Here is a 12862-nt window from a genome sequence, read left to right as displayed (position 1 = left end):
ACAAAAAAGCTTATTTCATACATAGACACAAGTTAAAAAGAACTTTATAAGACCAAATTAATATTAGGAACATTAACAGTAAAAGCAAAAAAAAATAAGCAGTTTAACCATTGGATTTTCTAACATTTTCAAAGTAGATCTTTTACATATTTAAATTTCATCTTTTCCATTTTGTTTCTATTCATCAATACACTAAAAAGAGAACTTGAGTTAATTTTCCTAAACCAAGAAAAGACAAGCAGTATCATAACCATTATTTATGAATTGTCTGGATTTTGTGACAAATAATAGTCATGTCTTAAAGATTTTCTCAAAACTTTGGTATTCTCCATCCTTAATTTTTCCAACTAAATAATAGTATTAGCATGGATGACAGTTACCAGACATTGCATGAGGGAAGAAAAAGAAAAGAAGGAAGGAAGGAATAAAGGAAAGGAGGGAAGAAGGGAGGGAGGAAGAGAGAGAGAGAGAGTAAGAGAGTAAGAGAGAAAGTAAGAGAGAAAGAAAGAAAGAGGAAAGAAAGACAAAAAGAAAGAAAGGAAGAAAAGAAGGAAGGAAGGGAAGGAAGAAAGGGAAAGAAGGAATGAAAAGAGGAGGGAGGAAAGAAGCAAGGGAGGGAAAAAGGAAAGGGAATAAAGGAAGAAGAAGAAGAGGAGGAAGAGAAGAGAAGAAAGGAGGGAGGGAAAGAAGGAAGAAAGGGAAAAACAGAGTGAGTTATTATTTAACAAATGTGTATCATTTAAAATATAGTTAAATCCATGTCCAAGGTTGATTCATTTGAATATATGCATATATTTATCAATGATAAAATTTATGATAGTCAATTGTTTTAAACTACTTAGAATATATCTAAAATGACCCACCAGACACTACTTATACATAATATGTTGTTCTAAAAATTTTTTTAATCTTAAAATTAAATTTTAAGATTTTAATTTTAAAATTAAAAACCTTCACTGTAAACACATTTTTACACAATATGACTGGCAAACACTTTATATCTTCTAGACAATTAATATTTTGTAAAACGTAGATGACATATTTTACACATATGTTTTTAAATGAATTTTCCATATGACAACAAAATATTTCCCACAACTTTATGAATTTCATCATTTCTTACCCCCAATATGAGATGGCTGAATGTTCTTGGATGTGAAGGTATTTTCTCTTAATTCATTTTTTATCTTTTTTGTTGTTATTGTTTTAAAAATATCTCAAGATGGAATTATAATTTAAAGTAGACTCTTGAGTTGATAAAGGTACCACTGACCATCTTTTTGGAGTGGCTTGGAATTTTGAAACATATCTCAGATAATTCTAAAATGGGTATAAGCATGTGATGTCATAACCAAACATCACTGAAAAAATTAAAAGAAGACAATGCACAGCTAAGAGCCAGAGGCGATGATTATCCACAGTATAACCTGGAAGAGTCAGATGTTGTAATTTCCAGAAAATATAAAATAATAAATTTAATGAATCTCATTAATCTCTTAGACATATAAAAACCAAATACTGCATATTCTCACAAGTGACAGAAAAAAAATTGATTTAGAACAAGTAGAGAATGGAATCATGTTAACAGAACTTAGGGAAGGTGTGGGAGAGACAGGGATGGAGCAAGGATGATTATTTGGCACAAGGATATAGTTGGATAAGAGGAATAACGTTTAAGGTATTGTCTACAGTAGGAAAACTATGGTTTATGAGCATTAATTTAATATTTCAAATTACCTACTAGAAAGAATTTTGACAGTCTTGAGCACAAAGAAATGATATGTGTCTTTGGAGACAGATGCCACTATCCATGATGTAATCATTATACATTGTACACATGTATTGAAAGGTCTGCTTACACTCCACAATTATAGATAATTATTATATTTAATTAAAAATAGAAGTACATTTTAAAAACAAATAAAATAAAAGTTTGGAATGCAATTAAAACTTATCAATCTAAACATCCATCAACTTATGAATGGATAAACAAGATATGTTGTATTCATACAACTCATTTTTATAATGGAATATGACAATTTAAAAAATGAAATGTGAAAGAAACCATCAAAAATGTCCACATAATTCCATTTATACTAAATGTCTTGAGTAGGAAAATTTATAAAAATAGAAATTAGATTAGTAGTTACTTGGGCTTGGGGGATGATGGTGGATTACAGCAGTCATGGGTGAAGTACACGATGTTTTTATTTTTATTTTTTGACTAATGAAAATAGCTCAAATTGACTGGTGATGTCTGCACATTTCTGTGAATAAACTAAAATTACAGAGTTCTACACTTTACATGAATAAATTGTATGACATGAATCATATCTCAATAAAAATTAAAGGTAGTTATTACATAAGCAAGAAAGAGAGAAGAAAGAATAGAAGAAAAATGTTACTTTATGTCCAAAAAATAGTAGCTAACAGCAATCAGAGGCTTGTGAAATAACATGACATTAACTATTAAAGTATATTCAAGGATTTGGGGGAAATTATGATCCTAATGTTTGAATAGATGAGGAATTATTCAGAAAAAAATTATTTTGTTGTAGATAGTAGGGATTTCTACAACTGAAGGTAACATAAACAAAATGAAAATTTTTTCTAAATGGTTTCAAGAGAAGATTGATGATGATGGAATAAACTCCATCAGCATGAAAACAGTTTATTAGAAGGTATGTAACATGAATACCAGGAATAACATTGCTGGAATTTGTTAAACAGAGCCTGAATACTTTGTGGGATAAGGCAATGTTAAGCAGAGTGATATGGGAGAAAACATAAGCAAAGAAAAATAATAAAAAATGGAATACTATTAAATTAAAACTCAATGAGTAGAAATATCATGCTTTCAGATTCATGTTCGTTAGCTAGATGGTGTGTGGTATTTTTTGGAAACTCTTATGCAATAACTTATCAGGCAGGAGTTTAGCAGTCTTATCCTTTGTGCTAAAATCATCATTTATAGGATTTGTTACTTTATCACTTTATATGTGAGAATAGAAATGGAATATATGTCATAATTAAAAATTAAAACTAAATGAGTGTATGTGGGTGCATATAATCATCAACGGTGATTACTTACTCTGAAATATCAATACTGAGTTCCTTTTATGAACATATTGAATTTAATATAGAGACAAATATAGCTAATATATATTATGCAATATATGTTATATATGTAAATATTTTACTGAGTAGAAAAGAATTCAAACATGTATGTGTGTGTGCTTCTCAATATGACAAATATTTGAACCTCTTTTCTAAAATCTTAAAATTAATGTATTAAATACTTCGGGGTTTAGAATTATTTATTTATCATATGTGAAGATAAATTTTTATGTTTTTGTAAATATCTCAAGGATGTCACTTTACTCTCCAAAACTATCCAATGGCTTCCCATCTTACTAAGAAAGAGCAACCATAGAAGAATGTTAGATGAAACATGCAATTTTTAATTTTTCATTATGTACTTAATGGAACAAACAATAACTAATTGTGTTTTATTTGTTTCTATAATAACCCTACTTTTTCACCACCTTATAATTTTAAGTTTGCTAGTTCTTCCCTTGTTTACCTGTTCCAACCACAATATCAACATAAATTTACCTAGAAGTATAGTAACATCCCTCTCAGGGCCTTTGAATGCTCTTTCTTCAAAAAGCCTAATGATTTACTTCTTTAATTCCTTCAACACTTTACTCAAATGTAATCTTTGCAGTGAGGTTTTTCCTTACAACATATCCTGGCTACATGTTGTCTTATCATTTGCTTAAGAAGTTACCATTTGCATGAGTGGAGCGTAACCAAAAACTACATTTTAAAGAATTGCTTTCCCAGATGACTTTGGATTACAGTTTATTAATGAGGAGAACCTACATGAGGTATAGAAGGCATAAAAATATATGTCAATAACTGAGTAATGTTTGCATTCACCAACATGGGCAGACAACAATTCAGTGCCTATTTATTTGTCATTTTATATTAATGTGTTCTGAAAAGTAAATTTTGTTAAGAGAAAGTTCATCTATAGTTAAGCAAATTTATCTGCTGGGTATTGAGGGGAAGAGGGAGGGGGCGGAGTGGGTGATAAGGGAGCGGGTGGAGTCAGGGGGGAGAAATGACCCAAGCATTATATGCACATATGAATAATAAAACAATTTAAAAAAAGAAATAAAATTAAAAAAAAAATAAATAGATAAGCAAACTTAAGATAGTTTGCTAAATTTTTTCCTTATGGACAGTCTGAAAGGAAAGACAGAATGGTAAATTAAAAGGTTAACATAATTATTGGTATGAAATGATGATGCTTATAAAGTTCATTTATGAAATAAAAAAATTTCACTTTAAGACATTGAAAACAGACCATAGACTAGGAGAATGTATTTTTAAATCACTTATTTGACAAATGACTGCTATAAAAAATAAACAAACACCAGTGAAAACTTAATAATAAGAAAACAGACAACCCAATTAAAATGGATTAGTGATAGGAAGAGACACCCCATTGAAGAAAACATACATATGGCAAATTAATACATGAAAAAATACTTAACTTCATGCATCATTAGGGAACTGAAAATTGAAAAAATGATATATCACTACATAGAAATTAAAAATGAGTTAAACTCAAAAAACACTGACCAGCACCAAATGCTGGTGACCATGTGAGTTGACCAGAACTCTGATTCTTTTCAAGTGTGAATGCAAAATAATAGAGCCAGTTTGAAAGAGAGTTTGGCAGTTATTTACCAAACTCATAAAGTCCAACAAATACACAGTTTGCTATTTATCCCCACAGGATGAAATGAGAGACAAATAATGCATTGGAAAATATTAGATAAATATTGCTAAGTGAAAATAGTCAAGCTGAAAGACTACTTATATGAACTTTGACATCACGGAAAAAATAATGCTATGCACACAATAAAAAGATTATTGATTGCTGAGCATTCAGGAAGAGAGTGAGAAATTAATTGTTTGACCACAGGCAAATTTTAGGTCAATGAAATTATTTTGTGTAATATTGAAGTTGTAAGATACATGTGATGGTACATTTGTCAAATGATCAGAAATTGTACATAAAAATGAACACTAATGTAAATGAAGGACTTTAATTAATAGTCTTTACCAAGTTTGGCCAACCTTAAAAAATGTATCACGCTATAATGAAAATTTTTAATAACAGAGAAGTTAAATGGGGCCTCAATGAATATAATAGGAGCACTCTGTACTTACTGATCCATTTTTCTGTAAACCCAAATCTAAAATCAGTCTGTATAAAGTAGTGTGCTGTATGCTTACATTATGGGTAACATGTATAAACAACCAAGAATAATGAGCTTGTACAGAAGACAATGAAAAGTAAGTGTTTTAAAGGCTTGTGAATGGGTTCTTATGAAAGTTTAGATAAATACTCATGTGAAAGTATCATGAATGAATTTAAAAGCAGCTTTATGTCAAACATCTCAAGGAAAGGGAAATGCAATGTATTTTCTATAATTAACTTATTTTAAAAAGTTGATTCATGTAATGATAAATAAACTGGTGGGATGATGAATGTTAGAATTGGAAAATATTTTTTCATAAATTGTGATAATGGTTAAATGCAGCACGACAATATATTATTGTATCTAATTTACTTTTATATGAGTGTGTCACTAAAATGAATGTAAAATCACAGCTATAATATATTTGACAATAACTAATCTAATTATTCATCACTGATATTTTATACATATGGAAATAGACAAAACAACTTACAAACTTCGAAAGTGATAAGACTTTAAAGCTGGCTGCTATAAGATTAATGAGCAATAATTACTTGTCAGAAATAAATAGAGAATGTAATCTAAAAGAAAATACAATTTAAACAATGTTAGAGTCTATAAAGTACCTCCACTTACATCGTAAGCAGTGCTTAGGAATTTATAGGGAAACTGTAAAATATTATTAGGATATACTAAATAAGATATCAGTAATTAGACAATGATATCATGTTGATGAATATGAAGATTAAATATTATGACAATCCCATTACTCCCAAATTGATCCCAGGTTTCAAAGCAATTCCAAATAATATCCTTCAGGATTTTTCCATGAGTTTTTATGAGTTTAATCTCAAAATTATATTTAATAGTCAAATATTGCCTTTTCTTAATATAGTTTAATCACTTACATGTGATGAATTCTTTCTCTGAGAATAATTAGAAAAACAAGACTAATAGGTACTTACTGGCATCAGAAAACTAAGTCATCAAAGATGTGGGAAACAAAGATATTACAAAGAGATGTTGCTTATTGTGCTAATTGCTAAATGTTTTGCATAGTTTTCTCCTCAAGATATGCTGATCCTTTAGTACTAGCTGAGAGGTGAGACACTGGTTAGAAATCTGAGAAACTAAACTGTGTTTTGAACTTTTAATGTTGCATGAGCAAAATCATAGTTTAAGAGAAATGTTTGACATTTCAATCTTTCTTTGGGGACTTTTAATAGCAAATAACATATGGGTAAATGCTAACACTCACAAAGCCTGAAAACCAGCTTGGAATATGATCAAACCAGAATCAAGGGAGGGGAATTGCCATAGTCTGTCTGGAAAGAGCAAAATGAATCCTACTGAGACAACCAAAACTCAATTCAGAATCTTAAATTTTTCTTACAATTTTCATAGCCAATGTCTGGAATTTCAATATATAGGAAAGTGGTCAAATTTTTTTTTTTTTGCTGGAGTTTTGGTCTTTATTTCTTTTCTTTTCTTTTTTTATTTTATTATTCATATGTGCATACAAGGCTTGGGTCATTTCTCCCCCCTTCCCCCATCCCCTCCCTTACCACCCACTCTGCCCCCTCCCTCTGCCCCCCACCCCCTCAATGCACAGCAGAAACTATTTTGCCCTTATTTCTAATTTTGTTGAAGAGAGAGTATAAGCAATAATAGGAAGGAACAAGGGTTTTTGCTGGTTGAGATAAGGATAGCTATACAGGGAGTTGACTCACATTAATTTCCTGTGCATGTGTGTTACCTTCTAGGTAAAAAAAATAATAACTAAATTAATTTTAATTAATAAATAACTAAAAAAATTAATAACTAAATAGTGAGAAAACTGAAATAGAAATAAATCATGTAAATATTAAAATTGTAGGGATTCTAAGCACAGGTTTTTACTTAATAAAAAAAGAAACATGGAAATTTTGTAGCTAAAACTACAATCACTGAAATTAGGAACTCATGAAAAGGGTTTAATATTCATAGTGTAAGGGAAGATCCATAGACTCAATGATGGTCAGTTGAAAATTATCTGAAGCATAACAGATAATAAGAGACAGAGAGAGACAGAGAGACAGAGAGAGACAGAGAAAGAGAGAGAGAGAGAGAGTAAAATAAAAGAACATGAATGAAGATAGAACCAAAAATGATAAAAATAAAGTGTGGCTGAAAAAAAAATTCTAAGGTAAAATGACAAAGAATTTATCACCATTGATGAAATGTCACATCAGATATTTGAAACATTTATAAATACCAGGCAACTAAATATTAAGAAAACATCAAATAGGCTCATGTTGATAAACAAAGACAATATGTAGCCTGAGAAAGAAGACACATTTTTGTACAGGAGCAACAATCAGATTAAAAGAAACAGAAATAATGGAAACCAGAACACAAAAAAGAAAATCTTTTAGAGTTAAAAAGAAAAAAAATGTAATTTAGGATTCTATATACAATAAATATTCTTTTTAAATATGGAAAAGTCATAATATTCCCAGGAAAACAAAAGGTTAAGAGATTTTGTGGTCAGAAGTCTTTCATGTAAAAAACAAAAACTAATGAATTCAATGTAATATACAGCAATAAGAATTTCACCAAGGAGAAATGCATGGACACATGCATGCACACATTAAAAGACAAGTTTAGGAAAACTCAAAGCCTCAATACCTGAGGTAGCCACAACCTCAAAGTGGCCACAGCTGGCTTAGAATATCTAGAAAGATAGGTACAAGCAAAACCGGTTGTTAATACTAGAATATGTACCCATTCCTGCAATGACCTATATTCTGCACATCAAGAATTAAGAGCTTTCAGGACAACATGACATCACCTAGTGGTCAAAATAAGTGCTAGAAATCCACCACATAGTAGCCAGTCTGGATGGACTAGAGGATGCAGAAGTTTAAAAAGTTATTTTAAGCAAACAGAATGAGCCTTGAGACAACACAGAAATGATTAAATATTCTAACAGGGAAACTCAACAGATGCAAGCAATTTTAAAAAATTCAAACAGATATCCTTGAGCTGAAAAAGAGATTCAGTGAAAATAAAACATGATAGAAAGCATCAATAGCAGGACACATCAAAAAGAAGAAATAATTTGTGAGCTGAAAGACAGATGATTTGAAAGTACACATTTATGAAAAAATAAAATGAGAGGAATGTCCCACAGGAACCTTGGGCCGGCATTAACAGAAGAAGTATTTGAAACATTGGGGTTCCAAAAGGACTTGAAAATGCCATGGGGTAGAAACATTTTTCAAAGAGATAATATCAGAAAACTTCAAAGGAACCCTCTTACAATGTTGGTGGGAATGTAAACTAGTACAATCACTCTGGAAAAAAATTTGGAGGCTACTTAAAAAGCTAGACATTGATCTACCATTTGATCCAGCAATACCACTCTTTTGGGGATATACCCAAAAGACTGTGCCACAGGTTACTCCAGAGGCACCTGCACACCCATGTTTATTGCGGCACTATTCACAATAGCCAAGTTATGGAAACAGCTAAGATGCCCCACCACTGACGAATGGATTAAGAAAATGTGGTATCTATACACAATGGAATTTTATGCAGCCATGAAGAAGAACGAAATGTTATCATTTGCTGGTAAATGGATGGAATTGGAGAACATCATTCTGAGTGAGGTTAGCCTGGCCCAAAAGACCAAAAATAGTATGTTCTCCCTCATATGTGGACATTAGATCAAGGGCAAACACAACAAGGGGATTGGACTTTGAGCACATGATAAAAGCGAGAGCACACAAGGAAGGGGTGAGGATAGGTAAGACACCTAAAAAATTAGCTAGCATTTGTTGCCCTTAATGCAGAGAAACTAAAGCAGATACCTTAAAAGCAACTGAGGCCAATAGGAAAAGGGGACCAGGAACTAGAGAAAAGGTTAGATCAAAAAGAATTAACCTAGGGGTTGGAGATTTAGCTCAGTGGAAGAGCGCTTGCCTGGCAAGTGTAAGGCCCTGAGTTCGGTCCCCAGCACCGGAAAAAAAAAAAAAGAATTAACCTAGAAGGTAACACACACACACAGGAAATCAATGTGAGTCAGTGCCCTGTATAGCTATCCTTATCTCAACCAGCAAAAACCTTTGTTCCTTCCTATTATTGCTTATACTCTCTCTACAACAAAATTAGAAATAAGGGCAAAATAGTTTCTGCTGGGTATTGAGGGGGTGGGGGGGAGAGGGAGGGTGCGGAGTGGGTGGTAAGGGAGGGGGTGGGGGCAGGGGGGAGAAATGACCCAAGCCTTGTTTGTACATATGAATAATAAAAGAAAAAAAAAGAAAACTTCATAAGCATAGAAAAGATATAAATATCCAGGTAGAGGAAGGACAAAGGTTATCAGTCAAGTTTAATTCAATAGGTTTACCTCAACACATGTTCTAAACTGACTCTAAAGGGAAGTAAAGTATAAAAACTAAACTCTAAAGTCAGCAAGAAACAAACAACAAATAATAGTATGGAAACTTAACCTAATATCAGACTTCTCACCTGAAAGCTTGTAGTTGAGAAAAGAAATTCGTGTGAAATTTTTACAGTCCTAAAGAATGAATATTACCAACTAGAATATTGTACCCAGTGAAGATATTCTTTAGAAATATAATAGATATAAAAAATTCCCATACAAAGACAAGCTGAGAGATTATATCTCCACTTGACCTTTTCTTAAAAGAAATGTTTGTTAAAGGGAGGTCTTTAGACTAAAAGAAAGAGTCATTACCAAGTTAAGAAGAACATGAATGAAGGTATGAAACTTACTGATATAAGTAAATGTAAAGACAAATTCTGAATGCTCTAATATTGTAAATGTGGTAGACAAACCATTCATATCTTTACCATGAAGATGAAAAACAAAATAAATTAAAATAATAAATTAATATAGAAAAGCTAGGCAAATGAAAAAGAAATAAAGTGGTATCTTAACAATTCAAAATACAAGCAGAATGGAACACAAGTGTGAAGTTTAATAAAAAAATCCTCTTTTCTATTTCTTATCTCTATAATTTGTCACTATCATTTCAAAATATCTTGTTATAATCAGAAGAAGTTATTTTTAACCTTCAGGGTAATCACAAAGCAAAAGTCTATAATAGACAAACTAAAAAGACACAACTAGTATATATAACTACAAAAAGAGGAGAAAGATAAAGAAAGTATAATAAAAGTAAAATCAGGCCCTACTCAGGGAACTGTGGCGTTAGTGGTGGAAAGCCAAGGCTTGCAGCTGCCTTATGAAAGGGAGGCTAGCAGAGGCAGGGCAGCCATCTCTAAGATGTGGTTCTCTGTGGTGGCCCAGCCTCTTTCTCCCCTGGCACAGGCAGGTGACCTCTGCAGAAGGCCTGCATCACCATGTCTAAGAGTCCAGAGTTGCTGCAGCTGGAGGAGTACTACAGTTGAGATCTGTGTCTGTGGATAAGAATATTGTGTCTTCCTTTCAGATTGACATCCTGATGCACAAATTGAGAGAGATATTCTCAACTGTACAGTGTACACCAACACCACACTGCCCTCATTCCAGAGCCCAGAGTTTTTGCTCATAAAGGAACGTGAAGACTTTGTGTGGTTAAACCACATTTTTAATGAAACAACAAGCTGTAATGGACTTTTTATTTCTTCTGTTCCAATGAAGTCAGACACCGATGACCTTTGAAAGAAAATGTAGAATCTGAGAACAGGGAAGGTCTAGGACCAAAGAAGAGCAAGATAGGTGAGGCAGGAACTAGAAGCTCCTATCTTGATGGCTTTAGGAAATCCGCGTTCCCATGAAGTGTTTCTACACCAGCTTTCTTCTCATCCTGTTCTCAGTAAAGATTGCAACTTTTATGTATTCCTGGAATCTGATCAGGATCTGAGCATTTGAGGAAAAATAACAGAGATGTCTGCTGGCTTTTTTGGACAAGGGTGTGGAGAAAAGTCCTGGTGAAACCCTTTTTTATGGGGTAGAGGAGGTTAACCACTTCTTTGAACAAGAGGAGAACTTCCTTATTAATTTTTGCAACAGGACCAAGCAGTGCCATGCTAAAACTGACAAAATGGCATGACTGCATAAAAATCACATACTCATACAGTAACCTACTTGTATACCCTGGCCTTATAAGAGTTCCTGGTCATTAAAAAGTACCTACTGAACATTGTTGGACTACTTGAAAAACTTAGGAAAACAGAGCATTGAGTCTGAAGAGTCAGATGAAGATTTAAGGCTGACAGCTACTCCAGTACTACATGCTCAGAACAGAGGCTATGAAGGATCTTATATAGACACACCAAAGCCCTCATTGACTGAGAGAATTCAAACAAAGCATCAGATGAGGCCTGGTTAAAAAGCAAAGACATCAAGTTGGCTGAAGCACTCCAACAGGAATGCTGCCACAGTTTTGAAGCTTTCTGAATCTGCAAAAGGAGAAGTAATAAATTTCAAATAGAAGAGAGTGGCTGCCTTTACAAAGAATATAACTGAAATGTCTGAACTGGAAGTAAAGCATGTCAGTAACAATGATTCTCTTCTTGCAGAGTTACATTGACTTGTTCAAGAATAACTGATCTAAAGGAAGTGAATGTGAAAGCCAGTATCACTTGCACTTAAATCACTTGCATTACAGCAGGAGATGACTTTTGCTTAAAATTATGTGAATAATCACCTTCATTTCTAAAAATCTCAGCACTTATCCATGTTGTTTTTATGAATATTTTCATTACTTGCTAACTTACCACTTTATTCTTAGTTTAGGATTTGTCAATTTTTTATTTTCAGTGAACCACATGATTTGTTGATCTTTCTTGTCTTTTTGTATCATATGCGTTATTTCCTCCCTTCTACTAATTTCTAAAACTATCAGAATTAGTAAACAAATTTAGCAAAACCAATAAACAAATTTGACATCCCTTCTATACACTAATAGTGAATTATCAAAGATAAAAATAAAGACCACAATTCCAGATATAGTTTCTACAAAAGTATCTATGATTCAATTTAACCAAAGAGGTGTAATATATATGCAATGGAAACTATAAGACACTGATGAAAGAAATTGAAGTGGTTACAAAAAATGGAAAGACATATAATTTTAATGTATAGAAGAATCAGTATTATTTAAATGCCCATAAGACTCAGTGATATACAAATGCAGTGATATCTCCTACAAAGATAACAATAACATTCTTCACAGAACTAGAAAAAAAATACTGAAATTTGTGTGGAACTACAAAAATCCCTCAAAAGACAAACTATCTTGAGCAATACAGATAAAGTGGGAGGCATTGCACTGTTTGAATTACAATATACTGCAGAACTATACTAATTTAAACAGCACTGCACTGGCATAAAAGAAGACACATGAATGAATAGAACAATAAAGATCTTAGAAATATACTCATATACCTATAACAAACTTATTTTCTGCAAAAATGTTAAAAATACATTGAATCAAAATATAATCTTCTCAACAAACAGTGGTAGGAAATTTGAGTATCTACATGAATCTAGACCCCTACCTCTCACCAGTTAGAAAACTCAGCTCAAAATGGATGAAAGGCTTAAGTTTAAGAACTGCAATGTGAAACTACTGAAT

The 12862-nt window shown here is 32.3% G+C and overlaps 1 pseudogene; it reads left to right on the top strand.

Moving 5' to 3' along the window:
• Nucleotides 1-10643: 10643 nt before the first annotated feature.
• LOC109676911 (sorting nexin-5-like) lies at nucleotides 10644-11834 on the top strand (annotated as a pseudogene).
• The last annotated feature ends 1028 nt before the right edge of the window (nucleotides 11835-12862 follow it).

This window comes from Castor canadensis, chromosome 1 (genome assembly GCF_047511655.1).
Source record: "Castor canadensis chromosome 1, mCasCan1.hap1v2, whole genome shotgun sequence".
Taxonomy (NCBI): Eukaryota; Metazoa; Chordata; class Mammalia; order Rodentia; family Castoridae; genus Castor; species Castor canadensis.
The sequence above is the reverse complement of the archived record's forward strand: the minus strand, read 5'-3'. Positions and strand labels throughout refer to the sequence as shown.